This window comes from Sturnira hondurensis, unplaced genomic scaffold (assembly GCF_014824575.4).
Source record: "Sturnira hondurensis isolate 20B ecotype Veracruz unplaced genomic scaffold, ASM1482457v3 Scaffold0015431, whole genome shotgun sequence".
NCBI classification, from domain to species: Eukaryota; Metazoa; Chordata; class Mammalia; order Chiroptera; family Phyllostomidae; genus Sturnira; species Sturnira hondurensis.
The window spans coordinates 860-13,704 of NW_028088062.1; the positions used below are offsets into that span (position 1 = coordinate 860).

The 12,845-nt window shown below is 39.9% G+C and overlaps 1 pseudogene; it reads right to left on the reverse strand.

Moving 5' to 3' along the window:
- Positions 1-10,353: 10,353 nt before the first annotated feature.
- On the reverse strand, positions 10,354-12,294 carry LOC118999793 (ribosome biogenesis protein WDR12-like; annotated as a pseudogene).
- Positions 12,295-12,845: the final 551 nt, after the last annotated feature.

Consider the following 12,845-nt stretch of genomic DNA (forward strand, 5'->3'; position numbering starts at 1 on the left):
TTGGTCAGCCAGCCACTTGTGCCCTCACTGGGTCTGCCCATTGCCACCCCATGCCTGGGATCTGCCAACCGCTGCCTGTGTGCCTGGGTCAATCTGGCCGCTTTTTCCTGCTACGCCCCCTCTCCGCCAGCCACTGACTCCGGATGAATGTTTAGTTCTTGTCAGATTTCCATGTAGTTCAATTTTCTGTCTGTTTGGTTGCATTTTTGTTACTAAATCTTTGTTGTCTTTAAACTTGGTTTTGTGAGGAGGTAGAGTATTTCCACTTACACCTCCATCTTGGCCAGAAGTCTAAATATCTTGATTATTGGTAATCATTCTGCATATGAGAAAAGTGAGGCTCAGAAGATTTTACATGTTTAAGTTTACCTACGTAAGATTTTGTTTTGAATGGAGAACTTGTTTTTCTGCCAATCCCTGTTGTCTCCCAAGGTCCTAGCTCTTATCTTCTCTATCTGCTCTATCCATGTGTCTATTCATCCATTTTTCCTCTGTCATTTTCAAGGTTGCACTGCATGATCTCTAGGTTAACTTAGAGGTATAAGATTCTGTAAATATTGACTCCTCTACCTCCATCAACCTAACTAGTCTCCTTGACTCTCCCAGGCTCTTTTCTTTTCCTTTGCTCTTTAACCTGGTGGGTTCCTTTCTGACTTTCCTCTAGTTACCAGTTTTGTCCTTCATTCTTTCAGTCACTCAGAATGAAAAATCTCACCATTACATTGCACTGCCAGTCCCTGAATCCAAGTAACACTTAGTCCATTGTTCTCCCATCAAGGAAAAAGCCATGTATAGATCATGAGTGACTGTGATCCACCCTTACTCAAAAAGAAAGGAAATTAGGAGGCTGAGAAGTGGGAAGGCTCATGGAGATATACCTTTCTGTGAGCACGCTGGGTAGAGTTCCTGTGTGGGTTTTTTGGTAAACAGGAGAGTGAGTGCTATGCTGATCCAAGGTGGCCTGCCTCAGAAAGGTTTATGAAGAGAGAGAGGCAGGGGCCTGGAGAGTATATCCTGATGCTTTCTCTATCTTGGACGTAACAAGAACCTAGAGGCTCTAAAAATTACCCCCAGGAACTGTACAAGAAGTCCAGGGCAGATAAACAACCTCATTTCTTCCCTAAGGGTTTCTTTCATCTGCCTGGAGTTTCAGACTCTATTAAATAAACATTAGATTCATGACATTGCTCTAGACTTCTAATGTCTCCAAGAAAGGAGGAAAGATATAGTTACCATATTAAAGATGATAAAAATAAGGTCCAAAGGGCTTATATGATTTGCTGAGGTCAGAGAGTGCCCATGGTGAAGCTCAGTCTGGGCCCTAGGCAAACTGATTCTGGTGCTTTTTTTCTGAACAATTTTTCATGTTGGATTTTTTAAAAATAATTTTTTATTTAATTCTTATTCAGGTGCAGTTTTCTTTCTTGTATTCCCAGCCCTGCCCCCCCCCCAGTGCTCCGCACCTCCCTCCCATCTCCGCCCCCCCACCTTAGTTCTTGTCCATGTGTCCTTCATACTTATTCATGTGAGTCCATCCACTTTTCCCCTGTGATTCTCTCCCCTCTCCCCACTGGACCCTGTCAGCACGTTCTGTATTTCAGTGTCTTTGGTTACATTTTGCTTGCTTGTTTGTTTTGTTGTTTAGATTCCTGTTAACAGTGATATCATATGGTATTTCTCTTTCACTGCCTGGCTTATTTTGCTCAGCATAATGCTTTCCAGTTCCATCCATAATATTGCAAAGGGAAGGAGCTCCTTCTTCCTTTCTGCAGCATAAAATTCCATTGTGTAAATGTACCATAGATTTTTGATCCACTCATTGACCGATGGGCATTTAGGTTGCTTCCAACTCTTGGCTATTGTAAATTGTGCTGCTATGAACATCAGGGTGCATAGGTTCTTTTGGATTGGTGTTTCAGGGTTCTTAGGATATACTCCTAACAGTGGAATTGCTGGGTCAAAAGGCATGTCCGTTTTTAGTTTTCTTAGAAAATTCCATACTGCTTTCCATAGTGGTTGTACCAGTCTGCAATCCCACCAACAGTGAACTAGAGTCCCCTTTTCCCCACAACCTCTCCAACACTTGTTGTTTGTTTCTTTGTTCATGATAGTCATTCTGACTGGTGTTAAGTGGTATCTCATTGTGGTTTTGATCTGCATCTCTCTGATAGCTAGTGATATCGAGCATCTTTTCATATGTCTCTGGATTCTCTGTATGTCCTCCTTGGCGAAGTATCTGTTCAACTCCTTTGCCCATTTTTTAATTGGGTTGCTCGTCTTCTTTGAGTAGAGTCGTGTGAGTTCTTTGTATATTTCAGAGATGAAACCTTTGTCTGAGGTGTCATTGGCAAATATGTTTTCCCAAACTGTTGCTTCCCTTTTTATCTTGATACTGTTTTCCTTGGCCATGCAGAAGCTTTTACGTTTGATGAGATCACATTCGTTTATTCTTTCCGTTATGTTCCTTGTTCTAGGGGAAGTATCAGTAAAAACATTGCTGCGTAGAATATCTAAGATTTTCCTGCCAATTCTCTCCTCTAGGACTTTAATGGTTTCCCGGCTTATATTTAATTCTTTTATCCACCTTGAATTTATTTTGGTGTATGGTGTAAGTTGGTGCTCGAGTTTCATTTTTTTGCATGTGGCTGTCCAGTTCTCCCAACACCAATTGTTGAAGAGGCTATCTTTACTCCATTTTATGTTACTGCCCCCTTTGTCGAATATTAATTGACTGTAGATATTTGGGTTTACTTCTGGGCTCTCTGTTCTATTCCATTGGTCTATGTGCCTGTTTCTGTGCCAGTAGGCTGTTTTGATTACAGTGTCCTTGTAATATAGTTTGATATCAGGTATTGTAATCCCTCCTACTTTGTTCTTCTTTCTCAAAATTGCAGGTGTTATTCGTGGTGTTCTGTGGTTCCATATAAATTTTTGAAGGGTTTGTTGTATGTCTGTGAAATATGCCATTGGCACTTTAATAGGTATTGCATTAAATCTGTAAATTGATTTGGGTAGTATGGACATTTTGATGATGTTAATTCTTCCTATCCATGAATACGGTATATGTTTCCATTTGTTTGTGTCTTCCTTGATTTCTTTCTTCAGTGTTGTGTAGTTTTCTGCATACAAGTCTTTAACCTCCTTGGTTAGGTTTATTCCAAGGTATTTTATTTTTGTTTTTGGTATATCGAATGGGATTTTTTTCTTGATTTCTACTTCTGGTGTTTCATTGTTGGTATACAAAAATGCCTTTGATTTCTGGATATTGACTTTGTAACCCACATTTGCCAAATTCATTTATTAGTTTGAGCTGTTTTTTTTGGTTGAGTCTCTAGGATTTTCCATGTACACTATCATGTCATCTGCAAACAATGACAGTTTTGTTTCCTCCTTTCTGATTTGGTTGCCTTTTATTTCCTTTTCTTGTCTGATTGCTGTGCCTAGAACTTCCAATACTATATTGAATAGAAGTGGTGAAAGTGGACAACCTTGTCTTGTTCCCGATCTTAGTGGAAAAGCTTTTAGGTTTTGTCCATTGAGTATGATGTTGGCTGTAGGTCTTTCATATATGGCCTTTATTATATTGAGGAATGCTCCCTCTATTCCCACTTTGCTGAGTACCTTTATCATAAATGGGTGTTGTACCTTATCAAAAGCTTTTTCTGCATCTATTGATATCATTATGTGGTTTTTGTGTTTGCTTTTGTTTATGTGGTGTATTACATTTACCGATTTACCAATATTGAACCATCCTTGCGTCCTTGGGATGAATCCCACTTGGTCATGGTGTATGATGTTTTTGAGGTATTGTTGGATGTGATTTGCCAATATTTTATTGAGGATTTTATCGTCTATGTTCATCAGCGATATTGGCCTGAAGTTTTCTTTTTTGTTGTGTCTCGATCGGTTTTGGAATTAGGATGATGGTGGTTTCATAAAAAGAATTGGGGAATTTTCCCTCGTTTTGGATTTTTTGAAATAGTCTGTGAAGAATCGTGGTTAGTTCTTCCTTAAAAGCTTTGTAGAATTCTCCTGTGAAACCATCTGGTCCAGGGCTTTTGTGCGATGGGAGTTTTTTTATTATTTCTTCAATTTCATCTGCTGTTATTGGCGTGTTCAGGTTTTCTGCTTCCTTTTCATTGAGTTTTGGAAGATTATATTTTTCTAGAAATTTGTTGATTTCATCTAGGTTTTCAAATTTCTTGGCATACAACTCTTCATAGTAATTCCTTACAATCCCTTCTATTTCTGTGGTATCAGTTGTAATCTTTCCTCTTTCATTTCTGATTGTGTTTATTTGGGTCCTCTCTCTTCTTTTCTTGATGAGTCTACTTAAAGGTTTATCTATTTTGTTTATCTTTTTAAAAAACCAACTCCTGGATTTATTGATCCTTAGAATTCTGCTTTTAGTTTCTATGTCATTTAATTCTGCTCTGATCTTGGTTATTTCCTTCCTTCTACTTGCTCTGGGCTGTCTCTGTTGTTGTTCCTCCAGTTCTTGTAGGCGTCGGGTTAGGTTGTTTGTTTGAAATGTTTCTATTTTCTTTAGGTAAGCCTGTATCGCTATGAACTTCCCTCTCATGACTGCCTTCACTGTGTCCCATAAGTTTTGGATTGTTGTGAGTTCATTTTCATTTGTTTCCAGAAACTTTTTATTTCTTCCCTGATTTCTATCTTGACCCATTCGTTGTTAATAGCATACCATTCAGTCTTCATGATTTGGGGTGTTTTTGGTTTTTTCCTGTGGGGTTAGTTTCCAATTTCAGTCCCTTGTGATCATAGAAAATGCTTGGTATGATTACTATTTTCCTAAATTTGTTGAGTCTCGTTTTGTGTCCTATCATGTGATCTATCTTGGAAAAGGATCCATGTGCATTTGAAAAGAATGTGTATTTAGCTTCTTGAGGATGAAGGGCTCTATATATATCAATTAGGTCCATTTCATCTAGAGTGTCATTTAATGCTGCAATATCTTTGTTGATATTTTGTTTGGAAGATCTGTCCGTTTTTGATAGTGGGTCTTAAAATCCCCTACTATAATTGTGTTGCTGTCAATATCATTTTTGAGGTCCTCTAGGATTTTCTTTATATACTTGGGTGCTCCTATGCTGGGTGCATATATATTTATGATATTAATGTCTTCTTGGTGGATTCTTCCCTTGAGTAAGGTGAAGTGACCTTCTGGGTCTCTCTTTATGGTCCTGTTTTTGAAGCCTATTTTGTCTGATATGAGAATTGCTACCCCGGCTTTGTTTTCTTGTCCATTTGCTTGGAAAATTTGTTTCCATCCTTTCACTTTTTGTCTGCGATGGTCTCTTGACCTGAGGTGGGTCTCTTGTAGGCAGTATATGTGTGGGTCATGCTTTCTTAACCATTCAGCTATTCTGTGTCTTTTAATTGGTACATTTAATCCATTTACATTTAAGGTTATTATTGAAAGGTACTTATTCATTGCCACTGATGTACCTGTGCTCCTCTCTGTCTCTCTCTTTTCCTTCCTTTCCTTAAAGCAGCCCTTTTAGTAATTCTTGTAGAGCTGATTTGGTGGAAGCATATTCTTTTACACTTCTTTTGTCTTGGAAGCTCTTTATTTGGCCTTCTATCTTGATTGAGAGCCTTGTTGGATAAAGTAGTTTTGGTTGTAGGCCTCTGTTTCTCATTTCTTGGACTATTTCTTGCCATCCTCTTCTTGCTTGGAATGTTTCCATTGAGAAGTCAGTAGCCAGCCTTATTGGGACCCCCTTGTATGTCACTTCTTTTTTCTCCCTTGCTGCCTTTAGGATTTTCTCTTTGTCTTGGAGGCTTGCCATTTTAATGATGATGTGTCTTGCAGTAGGCCTCTTTTGGTTCCACCTGCTGGGGACTCTTTGTGATTCCTGGATCCGTGCGACTTTATCTCTCCTCAACTTAGGAAAATTTTCAGTTATTACTCTTTCAAGAAGTTTTTCTATCCCTTGTTTGTCTTCCTCTCCTTCTGGTATTCCTATTATTTGGATATTATTATGTTTCATGTTGTCTTGCATTTCTCTTAAATTCTCTTCATTTTTTCTGATTCTCTTTTCCCTTACTTGTTCCATGTGGGAGATTTTTTCTAACCTTTTCTTCAATCTCACTTATGCGATCTTCTGCCATATCGATTCTGTTCTTCATACTTTCTACTGTGTTCTTCAGTTCAGAAATTGTATTCTTCATTTCCTCTTGGCCTTTACTGATGGTTTCTATTTCCTTTTTCATGTTGGTATAGTTTGTAGAGAGTTCATTGTAGCTCCCCTGTAGTTTCTGGTAGCTCTTTGTAAGCTCTTTGAATTTCCTGATAACCAGTGCTTTGAATTCCACATCTGATAGTTGACTTGCCTCTATTTCATCTAACATTCTTTCTGAGACTTCCTCCTTTTCTTTTATTTGGGGATTGTTTCTTTGTCTTCCCATTGTTTGTGTTGCTTTTCTTGTTGGGCTCAGCCTCTTAAAGTGATCTGTTCTGGTTCCCTGGGTTTATGGTGTGAACTTCTGTGGTAGGATGCCTCTGAGATTCAGTGGTGCAGTCTCCTGCAGGTATCTTGGTGTTCTCCCCTTCCAGCTACTCCTTTCTTTATTGTGCCTGTGTGATCAGTTGGGGGAGAGGCAAAATGGTTTATGATAGCAGAAGGTTATTTTATGTTATTTACAGACACAGTGGGCAGAGAAGAAATAGACAATCTCTAGGCTGTGTGTAGAGTTAACCGTGCTCTTCGACCCAACTTACCACTTTTAGGAAAGGGTGGGCATAAGTTAAGTGTCTTGTTAAGAAGGGGGGGCTTGTGAGTTGTATCTAGAAAGCAGTGTGGTTGCGGGTGGTCCTATTTGAGGTAAGGTGACAGTACAGGTTAGTAACTGGGTGTAACGTGTCAGTAAATAGAGTAATAGAATTCAGGCACCTGTTATGTGGTCTAAGGTCCGAGAGATGTGTTATGAAGTATTACTGTTGTACAGAACAGCTCTTATTACACTAATATTAGAGCAACACTCACGTGATAGATTCTATGTGATCTGTCTAAATGGGGGTTATAGAGCTTGGGTAGTATAGCAAAGGAAAGCACGTGAAGTATAGAAAATCAGCAAGACACTGAGGAGGAAAGAGCCATGGGAACCTGTCAGGTAGTACAGTATACCCAGCCAGGACTAAAAAACCTGTACAGAAAGAGGTGGGATACAAAGATATTCTTGAAATGAAAAAAGGAGTAAGAATAATGCAAAAAAATAATAATACACCTCAAAAGAAAACTAAGCAACGCACAAACAATCCAATACACACACACACACACACACACACACACACATGCAAAAGTAAGGAGAAAAGTGAAATAAGCGGAAAATTTGGGAAGGAAAGAAGGACTAAAATCGGACAAAAAGGAAAAGAAATTAAGGACAGAGTATTGAAAGATAGAGCAACAATACAGTTTACAAGATATAAGATTAATTACAAAAGAGGTTGAGAGAGAAAAAGAAAAAAAGAGAGAAAAAAGGGGGGAAGGGAAAACACACACACACACACACACACACACACACACACACACACTAGAGAAGGAGGAAAAAGAAAAAAGAAAAAGAAAAAAAGGAAGCACCCTTCCTTTGTTGGTTTCAAACTGTCCAAACCGGTTTTTCTGGTTGCCGTGTCTCCAGGGCAGGTTTGCAGGCGCGTGCTAGTAGGCTGCGGATTGGTCTGTGCACCCACAGCCCCGTGAGGCTGCCTGTGTCCAGCGGTATCTGGCACCGTCCTTCTCTGTCCCGTGCAGGACCTATGCGTTCCCAATAGATACTTCTCCACAAAGCCAGTCTCTCAGCCCAGCCCAATCCCAAAAGACCAGCAATGACAGTGTCCTTCTTAAATCCCTCGGGCTGGCGGGCTGGCGGGCTGGTGGGGTCGCGACCGCAGTGTCCGCAGTTGCCACCCTTTACTTTAACTTAAGCCCACAGGTCTCTGCCCAGTACTAATCTGCCTGCTTAGACGGGGAGGGGGGAGTCAATTCTCTCCCATGGAGTGTGTTGCCAGCCCACCGGATGCCGGTTCTCCAGCGTTCACTCCGTCACCGGCGCCACGGCCCAGGATTCAGACGGGCCTCCTGTTTCCACCCTGATGGTGCCAGCCCCCATTGCGCGCCAATTCTCGTTGGTACTCACGCTCTGCCAGAGTTCGCCTGCCCTGGGCTCACCGGGGCGCAGCCCGCAACCTGACAGGCCGCAGGCACGGCGCTTTTGTCCTCACTCGCCTTCTGGAGTCCTTGCCAACCTGCCGCTGTTTGGTTCCTCTGTCACACTTTCTGGTCTCCTATTTTCATAAATATTGGGGAACTGTTGGTTGATTATCCTGTTCTTTGGTAGATCCGCCCAGATTTTCCACCAGATGCACGAGAGCTGGTTTCCCTTGGTGCTACTCTGTCGCCATCTTAACCCATCCCCCGGAAAATCTAAAAGCCCTTTGCTTTTTTACATATATAAAATTTAGAATCCACTTCTCAATTTTTATAAATCGTATATCAAGATCTATAGATCAATTTGGTAAGATTTGACATATTATACAATATTGAGTTTTCTGATCTATGAACATGACATACCTCTCCTGTCTTTAGGTCTTTCTATATTTCTCTTAGCAATATTTTATAGTTTTCAGTATATATGTCTCACACATGTTTTGTTTAATTTGCCTCCATTTCATGTGTTTTAATGTATTGTAAATGGTATTGTTTTAATATCAATTTTCATTTTTTGCTCTTATATTGAAACATAATTTATTTTTATATACTCTGTATTGACTTTTCATACTCTGATGTTACTAAACCCACTTATTAGGTCTAGTAGCTTTTTGTAGATTCTTTGGGATTTTCAACAAAGAATATCATATCATCATTAATAGAGGCAGTTTTACTTTTTTCTCTTTCCAGTCTGTATGGCTTTCATTTTTTTTGCTTTACCACACTGGCTAAGACTTCCAACATAATGTTAGATAACATCTATAAATGCTGACATCCTTGTCTTGTTCCTAATCTTAAGAGGGAAATACACATTTAGTCTTTCTCCATTAACTTCGACGTTATAACTAAGCAAAATAAGCCAGTCAGAGAAAGACAAATACCATCTGATTTCACTTATACATGAAATCTAGTAATCAAAATAAACTAACAAATAAAGTAGAAACAGACTTATAGATACAGAGAGTAGATGGACACCTGACTAAGGGGAGATTGAGGGGCTGAATAAAAAAGGTAAAGGGATTGAGAAAAAAAGAAAAAAACCTCATAGACCCAGACTACAGTTTGGTGACTACCAGAGGAAAAGGGGTTGGGGAGAGGTAGAAAAAGATAAAGAGAGGATAAATGACCATGAAAGAAGGCTTGACTTTGGGTGGTGAATACACAATACAATATACAGATTGTGTATTATAGAATTGTACACCTGAAAACTGTATAATTTTATTAAGATAATTAGGTCTGGTTTTTAATGCTTGAAGGTTCTGTAGGTGACTGTGAAATCTCTGGGCTTTCAAATAAGTTTTACATAACTTTATTATTGTAGTTAGTATATTTTATTATAATTTCTGTGTGCATAAGTTCCTTAAGAACAAGTCTTAAACCAGTACAAGTAGACATTTTATAAAATTGAACAATTATTAACAAAACAATTTGTTAACAAAAGAAATGACTGGGAAGTGAAAATTGCCAAGAATTCAGCACTTAATTATTATATTCTACTATATTTCCTTCAATAAATACTTCAATGAGTAATCAGTAAATATGTAAATACAGAGAAAAATCAATCATTTCTGTTCTAACTATTCCATTTTCTCACATTTCTTTATATCCTACTCCATCTAGCTCCTTTTTCTTGGATATCTTAAACCTTCCTTTTTGTTGGTGTTTACATACTGGCATATCAACATGCAGCTTTCTTCATGTTTTAAAATGAGGAATTCAGTTTAATTTCAAGAGTTAAAAAATGAAGACCACATTTTATATTTTATAAACACAAACTATTGTATAATAATCACAAAATAAATGTAAAAAGCCAGTGGTAACTATCATCAAGGGTGATCTGCACTGATGTAATCTGAAGACTTTCTATCAATTACATTTATAGAAAGAATCTCTATGGTCTAATTTATCAATCTTTTTTTAAAGATTTTATTTATTTATCTTTAGAGGGGAAAGAAAGGAGAGAAGGAGAGAAATACCAGTGTATGGTTGCCTCTCGTGAGTACCCTGCTGGGACCTGGCCTGCAATCCAGGCATGTGCCCCAACTGGGAATCAAACCATGGTTGTTTGGTTTGCAGGCCCGTGCTCAATTCACTGAGCCACACCAGCCAGGGCTATCAATCTTTCCTATGCCCCCACATGGGAAGTGGTAGGTGAATATATGTAGGAATACCAATTTATTTCCCACTTCTTCACTCAGAAGTAACCCTCTGTCTGTCTAGTCTACACTCAGAACTTTGTCATGAGCAGCAAACTCATAGAGGGGCCTTACAACTTGCATCCCACACCTTGACAATGTTATCTAAAGAACCTGAAATCAGCAGCTGCTCATAGCTGCAGACCAATTTGCTGCTGTGACTCTCTCTGTATGTGAGGTGAGGGACAGCTACACTGAAGTGTCATCTTCAGTTAGAGGATCCCACAGTCTGACATGCCTATCTGTGTTCCCAGATGCTAAATATTTACAAAGTGGTGTACAGGAGATACAATTAGGCACTTTATTTCCTGACAAAGCTGACTAAAACCTGCCAGAATCAATACCCCACACTCTAATTGTGTGGCCCTAAGGTTTACTGCAGATTTCTTCAGCCTCTGACCACAGAACTGAGGACATGGCTTTCCTGTGGCCAAAGAGGGTCCTATGAGAGTCCCTGTTAGTCCCAATTGCTCTGTTCACTGTTTCTTTCTCAGTAGCTTTATGGGTTCCTCCATTTCAACTTCTTCATCTGTAGGACTGTAGACCAGCTCGTTAGCATCTAATCACAGGAGTCAGTGCAAAATTCCTGTGCTATCAATAGGTATGGAATGCACACTTCCAGCATGACCTCTGCAGCAGTGTGGGGCTTTCACTTTGTTTCTGCATTCCACTCCCATAAGGAAATAAACTGATCCATAGAGACACCCAGTAGTAGGCAAGACAAACACAGGCCACATCTTTTACATCATCTTTATTACCCACAATTGCCATTATTGATGTTCCTCCCAGAGACCAGATCTGAGAAATCTTTTAAGAACCTGTTGAGGTCCATACCTCTGCCCCTCACGCTGAACCAACCATTGAGAAATAATTGTTGCTCTGACTGAGGTGCAGTGTATGTCTCCATGAATTCTAGTTCCACAGCCTCTTCTTGTGAGATCTTTTCCTGTTCCCTGTGTTTGACCGAGGGCATTCACAGAAACTGGTCCTTGGGAAGGAAATCACACTCCACATGTTTGTGGAACTCATTTTTGGTTTCCAGCAACTTGTTCACAATGTTATTAAGGTCTGCAATTTCAGAGGCTGCAGGAACTGAGAAGGGTTAATGATCTACTGCATGTTTCTCCTTGTCAGTGAAAAAACATGGCTGGAGCTGAGCAATGTTGGGAGTACACACAAAATCAGAATCTCACTCTACTGAAATATTTTGTGGGCTCTAGCTTCTAGGTGCAGGCTTTAAATCCAGGGAATACAAAATTAACAACAACAATAATAATAATAGCAATAACAAGAATAAAATCAGAAAGGAAACAAATGACAGTCTTACCTCCTGATATGGCACTGCATCTCAGAGGGAGTGTACCTGTGCATCGTACTGCTTCTTGGGTGGAGCCTTGGAGTCAAGCCAAGGCTGGGTAGACTCATTTTGAATTTTGTCACCTCTGCTCCTGCACTTGGTGAACTTCCTCTCCTTGTAGAGCTCCGTAGTGGGGAGGGGTGGGCAGGAGGGGGGCTGGGGAACTTGGAGGTTTGGCAAAGCCCTCTGTTCCATGGACCAGAAGCTACTTCCCAAACCCCCTCCCTCCCTCCTGTCTCTCCTCCCAGCACCACCTGGTCTGCCAGGTATGCAGCTGTTTTCCCCTGTTTTCAAACAAAACCAAAACAAAACCCCAATCTCTCTTAATCCTCTGTTATTCCATTGGTTATCTTCTCCCAACCACAGCTACTTCTTCAAAGACTTGGTTTCATCTGTGCTTCACTTCCTGATTTCTCATTCACTCCACAGTCTCACCACAATGATTGCTATGCAGCCACCGCTCCTCTGAAAGGAAGTGGTGACACTCTGCCTGGAATGACCTCTCCCTAGTCATCTTGACCTTTCAACACATAGCCCAATCTTCATGTCTTTCAGGATGCCTTTTCTCAACACCTTCATTTCCCTGCCACAAAAGATTTGACCCTCACTGTGCTTGTAAGCCATCTAGCACGCAGCAACCTACTGCACGTTTCTGTAAGGAGGCCCATTTGGCTCTCTCTGATATCAAGGAATTGTCTTGAGGCCGGACCTTGTGTTTTACTCTTATCTCAATACTTAATATTATTCCTGCTACATTTTAGGTGCTCAATGAATTCTTTTTGAATCAATTAGTAATTGGGTAGAGTTATTCTTCTATGGAAATATGTCAGGTTCAATTTCGTATCAGGTCCACTTTACAGACAAGTCTGTATCTCTTCTCTTTCTAGATAATGCCTAACCACTGAAACCATCTTCCTTAGAACAAGACAATGATTCAGCCCATTAGTGTTACTTGAGGACCTTTCATGGGTGGTAGGAATTTCCTGTACTGTAAGTTTAGAGTTGATATAGAACCAGAACATTCTAGGAAACAAAAATATGTTACAGAGAAAACCTTTTTGCAAT